Below are 16519 nucleotides of genomic sequence, written 5' to 3'. Positions count from 1 at the left end.
AGAGCCTTAGCACTGGAGTAAGAGGAACTTGAATTTGAATTGGACTTCAGATACTTGATACTTATTAACTGCATGACCTTGGGCAAGTCACTTAACTCCTTTCCTTTGCAAAAACAAACAAACAAAAAAGAACTGTATTCATTTAAAATAACAATTACCCTGATAGTATGAATTCTTGGAATTTCAAATTATACTAGATCTTTATTCATTATTGAACTATGAAGTCATGTATTCTATATCATATTTGATCATAATCCTCATGAAAATCTCTTCTCCAGCAAAAAAAAATACAACATATTTTCATTTGGTTTTTTTTTTTTTTTTGCAAGGCAGTGGGGTTAAGTGGCTTGCCCAAGGCCACACAACTAGGTAATTATTAAGTTTCTGAGACCAGATTTGAACTCAGGCACTCCTGATTCCAGGGCTGGTGCTCTACCCACTGTGCCACCTAGCTGGCCCTTCATTTTTTTAAAAATAATATTGACCTTTATAAGATGGTATAAACTTGTGGACAAATAAACCACAAAAGTTCTAACAACTCCTTACTTTTTTTTTTTTTTTTTGGTGTGGAGGAGCATACTAAACTCAATGACTGGTACTTTATTAGAGGTATTTTCTTTAATAGACTTCTTAAAAGCATTTGGCAGTTATTCAGTGAAAATCTAGGTATGTCTGGCAGGCCTTAGAATCTTTAGGGAGATAGGGGTTTTTAGGGAATTGGTAATTGGGTGAGAGGTAGCAGAATAGGGTATCACTGGAAGGATGTCAACCTTTTTAGTGGAATATCTTTACCAGAGGTCAATTTTCCAGTTTAGTGATTGATCTGGGTCAGAATACTGGCCAACTGCTTCCTGAAAGAATCCCTTACCAAATGGATAGTAATAGGGAAAGTTCTGAATGGACATTCTATGGCTTAGAGGAGAGCAGGTAGTAAAATGACCATGTCAGCTTCAATTGAATCCAATGATGTGTCCTCTCCTGGAGAGGTAACTTCTGACATGTTCTTCAGGGGTCAGAATCACTAAGAAATCAGATGGTGGTGGGGTGAATGAGGATAAAAAGAGACGAAACAACAATTTCATTGAATTTAAATCTTCTGAGTAGCGAAATCAAATCAATATTTTCTCATTCCTATTAATCATTCAATCAGCAAACATTTACTAAGGACATGTCACAGATTCTGAACAAGGGGTTCAGCATTCTGACAGAGACAAAATTAAATATCCCTTCCTGAAGGAAACAGACAATTTATCAGAGAAAACAATATATGTATACATGTATACACATGGCATAGTTACCAGGAGTGTGACTTTATATCTCAGCAGAACCATGTGTAAATGCTGTTTATTTCTTCTTATAGACCTGTGAATCCAGTGAGAAAAATGGTTTATTCAGAGTAAAAAGCAATATAAGCCTCTGATTCTCATCTGAATACAATTTCAGGATTTTTTCTTTATGGAACCCAGAAATGGTCTCTCTGTGTCTCTGCCTTTGCTTATCTGCCTTTGTTTCTGCCTCTATCTCTCTCTGTTTATCACTTTTTGTGTCCTTGTCTGTTTGCCTGTGTTTCTGTCTGTCTCTCTAACTCTGGTGTATTGGATATTTTGCTTCTCTCTCAATATCTCTTTAACTTTTTTTTTTCTTTCTCTGTCTCTGATTGTCTGCTGTTTCTGTATGTCTGAATTTATCTCTGTGTATCTGTCTCTGTCTCTGTCTCTTTGTCTTTGTCTGTCTGTCTCTGTCTGTCTGTCTGTCTGTCTGTCTGTCTGTATGTCTGTCTGTCTGTCTCTCTCTCTCTCTCTCTCTCTCTCATTCTCTCCCTCTCTTTCCCTGCTTACTTTATGTGCAAGGTGTTGACAGAATAGGATAGCTATCACTTCATAGGGACTATAACGCATATATAGAGAGGCAATTTTTCAACATACTCTTTCTAAAATAACCTTGCATGGCTTTAACGCTGGGTTTTACCAAACTGTACTCTTAAAGCATCTGATGATGGTTGCACATTTAAGCTCCCCATTCACAGCTCTTGATGACTCTTTTTTAAAACAACTATTATGTTCTTTTAATTTCTCAATAAACTGCATCAGTTTAAATATGTTGTTTATAAACAGTAAGCCTTTTTAAATGTCTCTTCCAGGTCAAAATTATGAAATGACTTTAATACTTTCTGTACCCACTTGTTTCTCACCATAGAGTAGCTGGTTTTCATAGCATAGTAAAATGATTATAATTCAATTTCTCACTGAAAGTTTAGTTTATTACCTATAAAAGACTTTTGTGCATTCTCTTTACTGTTACTATCCCCTTCTCTCAATGACTTTAGATTTATTTTGTACATATTTTGAATCTCACTGAATACAAATTGTTTTCACTCAGAATTCTTGAGACTTTGAACTAAGTTCATCTTTTTTATCTTTAGAACCTACAGAATACAAAGTAGATACCAAGTCAATGCTTTATTGAGTTGAATTAAATTCTATGGTTCCATGGCAAGTGAAATTTAAAGTATTTATCCTTTTTTTAAAAGTTCTGACTATTTAAATTTATCAATCTAATAGCAAGTACACAGAGCAGAGAAAGCAGGCTGGTGAAAACCTATGAGGTCTTATCATATGAAGGTAAAACAAAGGAATCTGGAACATTTAGCCCAAAGAAAAGAAGAGTCAGAGGGCCATGATAACTGTTTTCAAATATCTGATGAATTGTTAACCAGAAGAAAGATTAGTCATTATATGTTTGTCTACAGGAGGAGAAGCATTACAAAAAGGTGAAGTTTGTTTATAAAATGTTATAGGCTAATGATTATAACTATTTACAAAGAGAGATCCTAACATGATATGGAAGGTCTCCCTAGCAGGAACTGGAGAACCATTTGTGGGATGTATTAATAGTGAGAATCATCTTCAAATGTGGATTGGGTGGGGGCAGCTAGATGGAGCAGTGGATAGAGCACCCACCCTGAAATCAGGAGTACCTGAGTTCAAATCTGGCCTCAGACACTTAATAATTACTTAGCTGTGTGGCCTTTTGCAAGCCACTTACCCATATTGTTTTGCAAAGACCTAAAAGAAATGCAAATATGGATTGGGTGAAATGGACTTTGAGATTCCCTTTCAGCACTCAATTCATAATTCTGTAATCCTAAAATTCCTGTATTAAATGAATGGATGTATAATTTTCTAAGTATATTATATGAAAAACCTAACAATGACAGTAAGAACGATAATGACCTATATATCAGCTAATTAGTTACTTATATACCTTAATTTCATTCTATATAATTTTTATTGTCCACATTTTGTTCCCCATCTTCACCTCTTCAAAAATTGCTAGTCTCCAACCAATGGCAGAACTATACAGGGTTGAAATCCCTGGGAGATGCTGGGACACCAGAACAGCTACAGAAGAGGAAATGTTGGACAATCAAATTTGCCACTGGTATAAACAGAATCACTTTGCACCTTGATTTTTCTCCCCACTCTCCCCAATATAGATTTTCATGGTTCTAATTCCTGATTATTGGCACCTAGATCTCCTTTCCTGGTATAGAAAATTAACTTTTTCCTTTAATTCTAATCCCAAACTACTCAGCAGGGAAGAATTCCTATTATGTTCAGTCCTTTGAAAGATATCCCACCACCTTTAACACTGTGTACTAATGACCTCTAAACTTCCGTACTTTAGTCACAGTTCTCTGCCAAATACACACTAAATTTACTAGAACAAAAAAAAGATTACAAATTAAACTTGAGCAGATAATCTTGCCATTGGGTTCCATGTGAAGGTCACAGATTTAGAAATGGAATTGATTCATTACATCATTTTACAGATGAGGCCACCAAGACCCATGGTGTTTCAATGACTTTCATAAAATCACATACAGTAAATTATAGCCAGGATTTTAAAGGTCCTCTGGGTTAAGAGTAATTTTTTTTTTCTTCTGTGTCAAACTACATCCAGAAAACCTAATATTTTACTGAGAAACAACTTTGGGTTATTTAATACACAATCATGAAAGTAGAAAAATAAAGGGATGATTGAGACAATCCAAAGCAAACTTTCCATGAAGTCCTGGAGTTTATTTCATTCATCCTCAACAATATGAATGATCCATATCTGTTCATATATCTCTGATCAGGCTTCTAATATTTTACTGTTCAATTCTTTCTCTAGCAAATAAGCTTATGGAGCATGCAGTCTAATGCAATAGAAAGTCATCAAGGACATTTTAAAAAGCATTATTAAATTCCAAATGCTAGACAGAACAATAAATCCAGAACTTGAAACCATGCAAATGTATTTTAGTTCTATTACTTTATTTAGTGTAGAATCAATTAGCTTTCAGAGCCTTAGTTTCCCCATCTATAAAGTAAAGTGTTTAGATTAGCCATTTCTTTCCAACTCTAAATCAAATAATTCTAAATTTCTTTCTTTTTTCAAAATACATTTGTAAATGTTAAAGTAATATGCAATTGTAAGTCCTTTGTCCCCTATGTTTCTGATTACTTTGCCATTACATCTCTGTGCTACTGATTCTTATTCAAGGCATTCATTTTCCTTTTTTGAGAGATCAAATTTTGGGGGGCAGTATATTCTACATTTGTTCATTCAATATTTACATACATTATACTTTTGCCCTTATAGACTTCCATTCAGAAGAAATTGTCAGTTGGTTCTCATATAAAAGCCAAACCAAAACAAAAAGACTTTATTTCATTTTTCAGTTGTAGTTTCATTTCAATTCACTTTACCTTTGCTAACCCACTACTATAAGCAACATACTGTTCTCTGACCTAAAGGTTATTATTGCGATTATTCAGTCCTCTCCAATGACCCCATGTACCATAGTTTGCCAGTAATGTACATGGGACTTTCTTGGCAGAGATAATAGTGGCTTGCTATTTCCTTCTCCAGTGGAAGATTGTGACTAGTCCAGGATCATAGTTAATATTGCCTGAGGTCACATTTGACCACATAACTTCCAGGAAGTAACTAGATGATTGACTGAATACAGAACAGGCCTAGAGTCAGTATAAGCCCTGTTCTCAAGGACTTTATATTTTACTAGATGCTAAAAAAAAAAATAAGATGTTGACATTTCTAATCTATCAAACTGATTTGAATTCCTAGAGCAATATGTTTTACCTGAATTTGTAAGAATCTAGACAAGGTTTCATTTAATTTCCTTTAAGAGTCCTCAAAAGCAGGAACTTCCTTTAGAAGTTTTTCCTCACATAACGTTGTATTATTTAAATATTTTACATTCATTTTATATATATATATATATATATATATATGTATACGTATATATATGCATATATTTTTTTTTCTGCTCTGATAAAATGTAAAATCTTCTTGGATCAATATGTTTCAATTTTTGCTTTTGTATCTCTAGTACCTATCAGTAACTCCAGTATAGAATGTACTTAATAAATGCTAACACTCACCATGGGGACAGAACTCTGCTAGGTGCTATCTATAATTGGATGAAATTTTAGGACCTGGTCCTTGCTCTTGTGTAAGCCATCATTGAATTGAAAAAACAAGAATTAGATAACATTAAATAATTTTAGAGATCCATGAGACAGCCTACAATCAAATGCTAAATTCTAAGTACTGTGGGAGTGGAACCATTTTTTATCATCCACAGATTTATCAGTGCCACTATATTGTAGGAAATTTGGGTAGCTACTCTTGGCATTGAAATTCCAGTGATGGGAAAATGGTTAAATTGTAAGCTCTTAACATATTCTGCATTACCCTTTGAAAGAAGCATATGAATATTCAAGCTACAAAATGAGAGCCTAACCACTAATAAACTCACTCATTCTTTTATGACTATTTCTCTCTCTCTCTCTCTAACATTTTTATGCATCTATTCATTGGTCTTATGAAAAAGCTAGGAGGGATAAAAAGCATGAAAAGCAGCAGCAGTGAGATGGACCAAGTTAATATTCTTCAATTTCATGAAATATTACTGGAGATTTTCATTTTTAGAACAGATTTTGTTTCCTATAAAAAACAATTTATTTAGACTGGCAATGTCTATAGTTGAAAATCTAATCCATTAGTTGTCAGAAAATGTATGGGAAGTTTGCTCTGGCAAAGGATGGACTGAGTAGCCACATATTGAAAGGAGAAAAGTGGATAACTGCCAAGTGCTTTGGTCAAGTGTTCCTGATCAGTTAGTCAATGTCATATGTTCAGAGAGGTATATTTCATTTCCTATTCTTGGGCTTTATCCATAAGTTTACACTACTAATTTATGTGAAGATAAATCAAATCTGATTTTAAATACATTTAAATATATTATCTTCCACAGAAGGAAAACAAGACCATTGTTTTATCTCTTTCTTAAAATCTTCAAATAGCTATTAATTTCTATAGATCATAACAAAAGTTTTGTATATATAGGAAATATATGTTAAATTGATGGAATATAAACAATTTTGATTGCTTGTACAATTTGACCATTGTGAGGAGAAACTCTACTTGAATCTTGCCAATCATTTGTAACTCCACAGTTCTAAATGATTTCCAAAGTGATGTCTATTCAATGGTACATTCAAATTGTTGAGGAAGTATCTTTTTATTGCTATTCTGAAGTAGGAATGTTGTAATGAGGCATTCATCATCCAGAATTTCCTCCTTGGAAAATATAATATCTATTATGACTTTCTCATATAATCTCATTTGTCAAATGTGATAAAAGAAAAGACAATGACTAGAAATATATCATCAATTAATTATCAGATATGCAAATTACCCACCTTTGAACATGTATATATGTGGATTCTCACTTTTAGACTTCTTTTTTATTGATATTTTATTTTTTCCAAATACATGTTACAAAAGATTTTCAAAATTTATCCATTTGCATATGTATATTTTTAAGTTACAAAATTGCCTTTGTACCCTCCCTTCCCACCCCTTTTCCCTTAGAGGTGAACAGTTAGGTCAATATTGTCCATTTGTGATATCATACATTTTTAATAACATTTACAGATTAGACATTTTTGGTATGAGGAATTAGGATTAAGGGAAAGAAATACATAAGAGATATTTTTTGAAAAACGAATGTAGTGTTTGTCAGATTTTTGTTTTGTTTTGTCTCGTTTTTCTTCCTCTGGATGTGAATAACATTGTCCATAGCTGGTCTATTAGGGTTGTCCTAGCTCTGTGAACTGCTGAGAGGAGCTGCTTCCATCAGAGTGGATCATCTTGGCATTTGTTGTTAATGTGTACATTGTTCTCTTGGTTCTGTTCCTTTTGATTTCTTTGATCTAGATCTATACCTTTTGATTAAAATTCATTTAAATTTAAAAATTATAACTTTTTGCTCTTTCCAGAATGTTCAATATGAATTCGTGATCCAACATCAGATTCTGTAACTTAATCCATGCTTCTCTAGAATTTGACCATTTATAGATTCTTAAAGAACAATAGTATTCCATAATGTTCATGTACCATAACTTGTTTAACCACTCTCCAATTAAAGGCCATCCCCTCAATTTCCAATTCTTTGCCATTACAAAAAGAGTTCCTATGAATATTTTGGAACACATGAAACTTTTCCCCTTTTTTTATGATTTCTTCTGGATATTGGCTTAGAATGGCAATTTCTGGGGAAAAGGGTATGAACAGTTTTATTCAAATTTGGTAATTATTCCATTTTTCTCTCCAGAATGATTGGATCAGTTTTCAACTCCACCAGAAATGCATCAGTGTCCCAATTCTCCCACAACCTTGTACAACCTCTCCAGCATTGATCATTTCCCCTTTTTGTCATCTTAACCAATTTGAGAGATATAAGGTGATACCTTAGAGTTTTTATAATTTGCATTTTTCAAATCAATAATGATTTGGAACATTTTTTCATATGATTATATATAGTTTTAATTTCTTCATTTAAAAACTATTCATATCCTTTGACCATTTGTCAATTGGGAAACTTCTAGAATCAGTGTCTTGCTAAGATAATGACTCCAAAGGTAAAGACTTTCTACTATAATAGAATATAAGCTATTCTCCAAAGCAATGAATTCCCTGAGGAACACTGAATCTCTTCCTCTCACACTTTTCCAAATATGCTTAAAAGATGAAATCTACTTTACCTGAAGATATCTAGGAAGGTGAAAATTTGAGCTTTGATAGTAATGACATACATTACCTAAGTGGAATATGTATGTTTATGTATACAGTCACACATATGATAGAGAGATACATATACAGATAAGACATACACAGACACACACATACACACACACACACACACACACACACACACACACACACACACAAACACACACTTCTTAGTTCCCTAACTGCTTCGTTTAACCACTGGAATGTAGGTCTACTTATTTTTATACTTAATGTCATCTATACCCCAGAAGTGGGTCTGACCTTAACCAACAAAATGATAACATAAAGATTCCTATGTCATTAATTCAACCATTCTCTATCATACCAGGTGCAGCTAGAGAATAGTGTGCTGGAACCAGAATCATTAAATTACTCTTCCTGAGTTCAAATCTGACCTCAGACACTAGTTGTATGAGCTTGGATGAGTAAATGAACTTCATTTGCCTCAGTTTACTCATCTGTGAAATGAATTAGAGAAGGAAATGGCAAACCAAGTAAACACCCAATAGGTTCATGAAAAGTTGTAGATGATTGAAACAAAAAAGTCACAAAACTATATATATATATCACTGATCTTGGAATTGAGGTCCCAAGTCTTAAAATTTCCTTGATCTGTACCTTTACATTAAAATTCATTTAGATTTAAAATTATAACTTTTTGCCCTTTTCAGAAAGTGAGATGTGAATTTGTTATAACTGTGGATATGTTTATATACGTATATAAATTCTTTTTAAAAATTTACTTATTTATTTTTGAAATTTGCAGTTTTCCCCTAATCTTGCTTCCCTCCCTCAACCCCCACAGAAGGCAGTCTTTTAGACTTTTCATTGTTTACATGGTATACATTGATCAAAACTCAATGTGTTGAGAGATAAATTAAATCATCAAGGAAAAAATAATAAAATAAAATGTAAAAGATAGCCAAATTACATAATAAGACAACATTTAAAAAAATAAAGGTAACAGGCTTTGGTCATTTTTCAAACTCCACAATTCTTTCTCAGGGTACAGATGGTATTCTCCATCACAGATGGCCCAAAATTGTGCCTGATTATTGTACTGATGGAATCATCAAAGTTGATCATCACCCCCATGTTGCTGTTAGGGCATACAGTGTTTTTCTGGTTCTGCTCATCTCACTCAGCATCAGCTCATGCAAATCCTTCCAGACTTCCCTGAATTCCCATCCCTCCTGGTTTCTAATAGAACAATAGTGTTCCATGGCATACATATAGCATAGTTTGTTAAACCATACCCCAATTGTAGGGCATTCACTCAATTTGCAACTCTTTGCCACTACAAACAAGGTTGCTATGAATATTTTTATGCAAGTGATGGTTTTACCCCTTTTATGGATTTGCCCAATTGAGGATTTGAGAGAAGTATTTTCTTTTTGTATTTGTTCAATTGTATTTTCCAATGATTTGTTTTCTTGTTGTAAGAAGCTAATTTTCTCTTGAGGTTCTTTTTCCAATTTTTCAAATTGATTTTTAAACTTTTTCCTGATTTCTTCTATGAAGTCTTTATGGGGGGGTGTAACTAGGTGGTACACTGAATAGAGCACTGGCCCTAAAGTCAGGAGGACCTGAGTTCAAATCCAGCCTCAGACACTTAATAATTACATAGCTGTGTGGCCTTGGGCAAGTCACTGAACCCCATTTGCCTTGCAAAAAACCCTAAAAGAAGTCTTTCTGGGCTGTAGGCCAATTCTTATTATCCTCAGAAGTTCTAGATCTGTCTGGGTGAGGATCTGTGCTTTCAACGTAGTTTTCAAGTAGTGGTCTTTCTACATTTTCCTAGGATCTTGTGTTGGAGGAGGGGCTGGCTCACAGAGGTTTGGTGCTGGGATCCCCAGAGGCTCTGTTCACTGGGCTTAGTAACTCCAAGTGGGCTGACCAGTAGAGTGTGCTAGTTACTTTCTCTAGAGTGTCTGTGACCTTGATTTAAGGCCCCTAGTTTGGAGGGGGTGGGGGAGCAGCATGGTATGAATTATACTTGATCAATGTGGGCTAAATCCTGGGACAAGAATGTGAATCTCTGTATTCAGCTGAGGGAGCTCTGCTGCCCTTGTCTGAACCTGATTGGGGGGTGGAGGTGGAGGGGAAGGGTGCTTCTTTGTTTGTTCTGGGAACAGGGCTCTGCTCAAAGTATTGAGCTCGTGGCCATGAGCCATGTGGATCAATGTTCAGCTGCACTCCTCAGCTCTCTGTGCTGGAACTCACCTTCTGGCCCCACTGGGGCAACTCAGACCTCCGTTCTCACAGCCAAATCCTCTGTGGCTGCTCTTAGCTTAGTCCAGCTCTCCCCCCAATCCCGCCAGCTCTCCACTCTTGTCTCCCAGTTCAGCCAGGATTCCCAGAGACAGGCTTTTTGATAGATGTTCTTCTCCTAGCTTCTTGTTCTGTGTTTTGTCAATCAGATTTCTGTTAAGAGGTTTATTTCATATTATTTCTGAGGGAAAACCAGGAGACCTTAGCTCAGTGCCTGTCTCCTCTCTGCCAATTTGGCTGGAAGTCCATAAAAATTCTTGCGATGTAAACGTGGGTATTACTAACTTAAGACATTTCCCAGATATAGAAACAATGCAAAGATATTTACAAAGTGTGGATCATATGCAAAAATTGTCTGCTAACTTGTACAGAGAAATATAAAAATGAATAGGAAACAGCTTTTTAAGGTTTAAGACATTTTTAAAGTGTCTGCATCTATTTGGAGATGCATGAAAATCAGAGACAAAGAGATAATAATATAAGGCTACAGATACAGAATAATTTTTTAAAAATGCTCAAGCAGTTCTGAAGGGATATTTGAAGGTAGCAAAAAGCAGAAATAGCAAATCAAAGAATAGAGGATTTGCATGTGTCTCAAAATCCTACCACTTTATTCATTCATTTAATAGATTTTTATTAAATGCCTGCTTTATTATGAGAAACAATCATATATTTTAGACATACAAATTCCAAAGATGTGTGACCTTGGGGAAGTTACTTCTACTATTTGAGCCTCAGATTCCACTTTCATAAAGTAGATTTCAGAGTAAAATGATGGCCAAGATTTTTTTCAACTCCAAGCGTTTGAGCCAATGATACTTTAACCACTGAATAAAATGCTCAGCTATAAATTAGGAATAAAGACACCCTGGAAGAAGTATGAGGATAAAAGTGGCAGAGGATTTAGGGGAAATAATTGAGCTAAGAAAATAATATATATGGCAAACTGTGACAAGAATATGCAAGGTAGTTTTGTATGTTAGTGATTTTATTTATTAAAATGAATTTAATTATATATACATGCATATATACATATATATATATATGTAAGGAATACAGTTGAAGAGAATTCTACTCCTGGAAACTAAAATTCCAAGGTCAGAGTAGATCAGGTAGAAAATCAGTATTATAATGTTGTGTTGATAAATATCAAAATATGATATTGAATTGATGACTTAATTTCTTCAGGAGATTTATGTTTCCATTTTGTAGATAGATGATTTTATTAATGATAGAATAGTATATATTTCAATTTGCCATGAAAGAGTAAGAATAGTCAAGAATAGGCAGAAATCAAAACTGAATTTATTTAAATGCAATTCTCTGACTAGTAAGCAGCATGATATGATGGAAAGGATCATATTACCTGTTTTTGAACTGTCACTTTACTATTCTCATGATATTCTTAGTTACTCTCTCTGGGAGCTGTTTCCTTGTATGATACATGAAAGTTAGGGACTAAAAACATCTCTAAAGTTTCTCCTAGCTATAAAACAATGATGCTATGAATGGAAAATATCAGACCAGGTACAACCAATAATTCTCTATACTTGGCAAGAAATTTTAAGTGATGCATTATCTAAAATTTTCCAAATCATTGCCCACTACTCTCTCGTTTCCTGATGATGTTTTTTAATTTTTAATTTTTTAATTTTTTTTCAGATAGCGCAATTTTGGATTTCATTCACAACATATTTTTTGCAATATCAGGCAATTGGGCATTTCCTTGACATTGATATCTGTCCTAGTCTTCTATGTTATCTTGATGGTACTCTCTGACAGAGGTCTCTGGTGCTCATCCAAATCTCTATGATTCTTGATCTTTAGCATTTCTTTGGGTCCCCATTCACTTTCAATTGATCTTATTGATTTTTTTTTGCTTTTTTGAAAAATGATGCACTTAATCAGAAAATAAGGAGATATGAAAATGTCTCCTATAGTTCTTTTGTCCACATGCTTTATTACTCTTGGGAAAAGTGCCTTGGTCTTTATTAAATGGGCTTTGAGTTTCTTTGTGAATTTATGAATACTTTCTGAATACTCTCAGGTTTTCATGGCCAGCCAATATATTTTTTCTGGATAGATCAGATTTATTTTCTTCCAGAATTCATGACCTGTTCAGTAAAAATCCATTGCAACACAAAGCCAGTTTTCTGGAGTGGATTCAATTCTTAAATCAAAGTATCCAGTGGGGAGAGCAATGTTAACTTTGACAGTAGTTCTACAATTTGCTGAAGCAAAACTTTGTGTTTGCTATCTAAATGAATGCATTTTCTATCTTCTTTAAGATTTTTAATTTGATCCAGGACCATTTGGAGATTTTATTTTCATTTTTGCCAGACAAAATATTTCTTTTTTAAAGTATAATTCAATCATAGACTTTATTTGTATTAATTCTAAAATAATTTATGAAGTGATCACTTTGAATTATTCCTTTTGTTTATCTCTTTATGTCTAAAACAAACAATTGCTTCTCATAATAATGCAGGCATATCTCTGGAGATGCCCAGGCAAAAAAAATGAACCCTGCCATCAAGGAGTTTTGCATTTTATTTTTACAATCCATACATACAACTTGCCCAAAGAAAATAAAATCTAATATTGGAGGACAGTAAGTTATAAAGGAGACACGCTTAATAATTCTCATGTACAAGGTGACATCTAATCTGAACCTTAAATGAAACTAGGTGTTCTCAGGGATGGCGATAAAAAAGGAGTGCATTTCAGGTATAGCCTGTACAAAAGTATGAAGATGAGGGATGAAATATTGCACATGGTACTAGCAACTAAGTTGTTTGACTGTGATATTGATATTAAGGAAGAAGAATAGCATGCAATAAACTTAGAAAGGCATATCTATATTGTGAAGTGTCTAAATATCTGTTTGCATTTTTTATATTTGCCAAGTATTTCTAGCAGTAATACGATGAACATTTATATAATTCTTTAAGATGTATAAAATGGGGGCAGCTAGGTGGCATAGTGGATAAAGCACCACCCCTGGAGTCCGGAGTACCTAGGTTCAAATCTGGTCTCAGACATTTAATAATTACCTAGCTGTGTGGCCTTGGGAAAACCACTTAACCCCATTTGCCTTGCAAAAACCTAAAAAAAAGATGTATAAAATGATTTACAGAATATTATTTCATTCTATTTGATCATCATAGTAACTGTCTTTGTTGTTTGAAATTGCCATTCCCACTTTACAGGTAAGGAAACTTCTGAATGGTTAAATGGCTTGCTCAAGTTAACATGTCTGTCAGGTCTTTTAGTCAGAATTCAAACTCAGGTCTTCTTGAGTTTTAAGTACAAGATACTATTTCTTAAATGTCTTCTTAACAAAAAAGAAAGATTAAGTCAGAGTTCTCAAATTCTTCTATAGGTTAAAATAAATGATAAAAATCCATTGTTAGGGGAAGAAAATATCAATTATCATCTGCATTACCTAATCAAATAGTTTTTCATTCCTAACTTTTGTCTAATCCTTCCTCTTTTTCATTGAAAGTAAAACCTTTTAAAATATACTCTGTATAAATGACAATAGGATGACTAAATTGAATAATGGTATCACTATGTTAGAGATGAGTTATCATGTGCCCAGATGTGGCTAATCAGACCACATGAGCTCAGAATGCTCTACCACAGGTTGGGTAGTCCATATGAACATCTGGGGTGGATATTCTTAACTTATGGATGTCCCATATATCCTTTAAGCTGCTTCAATTCTACTTTCCTCAGAGAGTGTAGCCCCTCACTTATGAGGGCATGCCATGCTGGGCAGTCCTGTCCCATCGTCTCCTAAGATGCATAATTACTTCCAAAGTTCTCCAGAGAGACTTTTAGGGTGTCCCAATATCATTTCTTCTGGCCCCATTGTGAACACTCACCCTCTGTGAGTTCTCCATAAAATAGTCTTTTTTGACAAAGGAATCCTGGCATTCAATCAACATGCCAACCCATTGTAGTTATGCTCTCTGTTATAATGTTTGAATGCTCAACAGTTTAGCTCAAGAAAGGATCTCAGTATTTCCTCTAACTGATCTTCAGAATCTTCATAGGACAATTTAAATGGAAGTGACTCAGTTTCCTGGCATAGCACTGTTACACCGTCCAGGTTTCACAGGTATACAACAATAAGGTTGACCTGTCTAGTAGTCAGACTAATACCTCTTCTCTGCCACATTTTTTTTTGTAGCTTCCCAAATACTGAGCAAGCTCTGACAATGCGAGTGTCAACCTCATCATCAACATATACTTTCCTGGAAGGACTGACAGGGTGAAGTGAACTTACCCACAATATTCAGAACATCTCCATTTATTATAATCGATGGTTGATATGGATGATGTTGTGCTGTCTGAATGAGAACCTGTATTTTCTTGGTCTTAATTCTTAGGTCAAAATTAGCACAAGCATCAGAGAATCCATCATCGTTTGTTGTATCTCAGCTTGAGAGGCTACATTGAGTTTACAATCATCTACAAACAAAAACTTCTTGGACCAACACTCCCTCTACTTTGGTTTTGGCTTGTAGCTTTTGACACTTACTAGCTGTGTGACACTGGGCTAGTCACTTAATCTTAATTGTCTTTAACAAGATATGTACTGTAAAGGCAAAGTATTTTCTTTGTATAAACCATCATTAAGTAGTGTTCTGAGTATAAAAAGAAATAGAAGATGTTTCCTGATCTCTCAAAATGCTTATAGGCTCAAATATGATGACCTCTACTGTGTGTGTGTGTGTGTGTGTGTGTGTGTGTGTGTGTGTGTGTGTGTGTGTGCGTGTGTGTGTGTGTGTAGTATAGTACAGCATGCTAATCGGTAGATGGATTGGGTTATGAATGACCACTGTGCCTCTGCCATTAGATAGAAATACCCATACTAAAAAAATGCATCATGTTTGGAGAAGGAATCCTATGATTATATTTCCAAGATAAGAAATCTGAGACCCTAAGCAGAGATATGGCTTATCTAAGGGTCAACCAGACAGAAAATGATGAAGCCCCAATTAAAACATCTGCACTTCTAAATAAAAGTTCAGTACATAGTTATGATTATACAAGAATTATTTTGGTGTGGCATACTGAATCATTACTTAATGACTTGTAGGGAGGAGCAAGAATGAAATGAACTATGGGAATGTAACCAAAAGAGGAGAAAGTAAGGATATGCTAATTTGGATATGAAGCCCTATGTCATCTGCAGAATGCAAACTTTATCTACCTTGATTGTTACAAGTTTGTAGCCGATACCTATTAGTCCAAAGCCATCTGAGTCAATAAAGCATTTGGATGAAATAAAATTAATGAGTAAACTAATTTAAATTAGAGAAATTAGCATAGGAAGGACAAAAACAAGAATAAGCCCAAAGAAAGGAGAAAGTAAAAATAAATTTATTTGGAAGTCTTAGGTAGCAAAAGAAGTCAAGGTGGGAAAATGATAACCTTTGAGGGAAAGGAGAAAGCCAATGTGATAGATCAAGACAAGTTAGAATGGGGTGAGATGAAAGAAAAGGAACCTCTGGGGGTGGTTTTCACATACTTTCTCTCTGATACCATCTTTGATTCTATCATTTCTTATTCTGCCTGCTAAGACTCTTAGAAATAAAATCTTTTTCTGTTTTGCAACATGCTTTGTATTAACCTTTCCTAATTAAATTGTGAACTTTTGTTTCATATATAAGAGATAGATATTTAAAATGCTATTACCAGAGTGCACAGCATCTTCCTCTCTTTAATATTTTGCCAGTAAAATAATTCCTTAAAATATTTTTATGGAAAGGTCAAGGAGGCTACAAAACACATTTAACTAACAACATTTGGAGACTTTTCCTGTGAAAACACACTCAGCAGTTTTGAAGTCCATATGAGTCTTGTTTATTTAAAACTTTATCTTGTTCTTTGTAAATGCCATCATTATTTTGCTTCCTCGTGTGTCATCATGACAAACCTCTACTACATTTCTTCTTCTTTTCTTTTCTTTTTTTCACATTTAATTAAACACATTGATATTCTCTAGATTTACATGAGAAAACTCATTCTCTGTATATTTCTTCAATAAACAGCTTTAGGATAAGTTCTTTCATTTTTTTTTTCAAGGCAATGG

This window comes from Macrotis lagotis, chromosome 8 (genome assembly GCF_037893015.1).
Source record: "Macrotis lagotis isolate mMagLag1 chromosome 8, bilby.v1.9.chrom.fasta, whole genome shotgun sequence".
Classification (NCBI taxonomy): domain Eukaryota; kingdom Metazoa; phylum Chordata; class Mammalia; order Peramelemorphia; family Peramelidae; genus Macrotis; species Macrotis lagotis.
The sequence above is the reverse complement of the archived record's forward strand: the minus strand, read 5'-3'. Positions refer to the sequence as shown.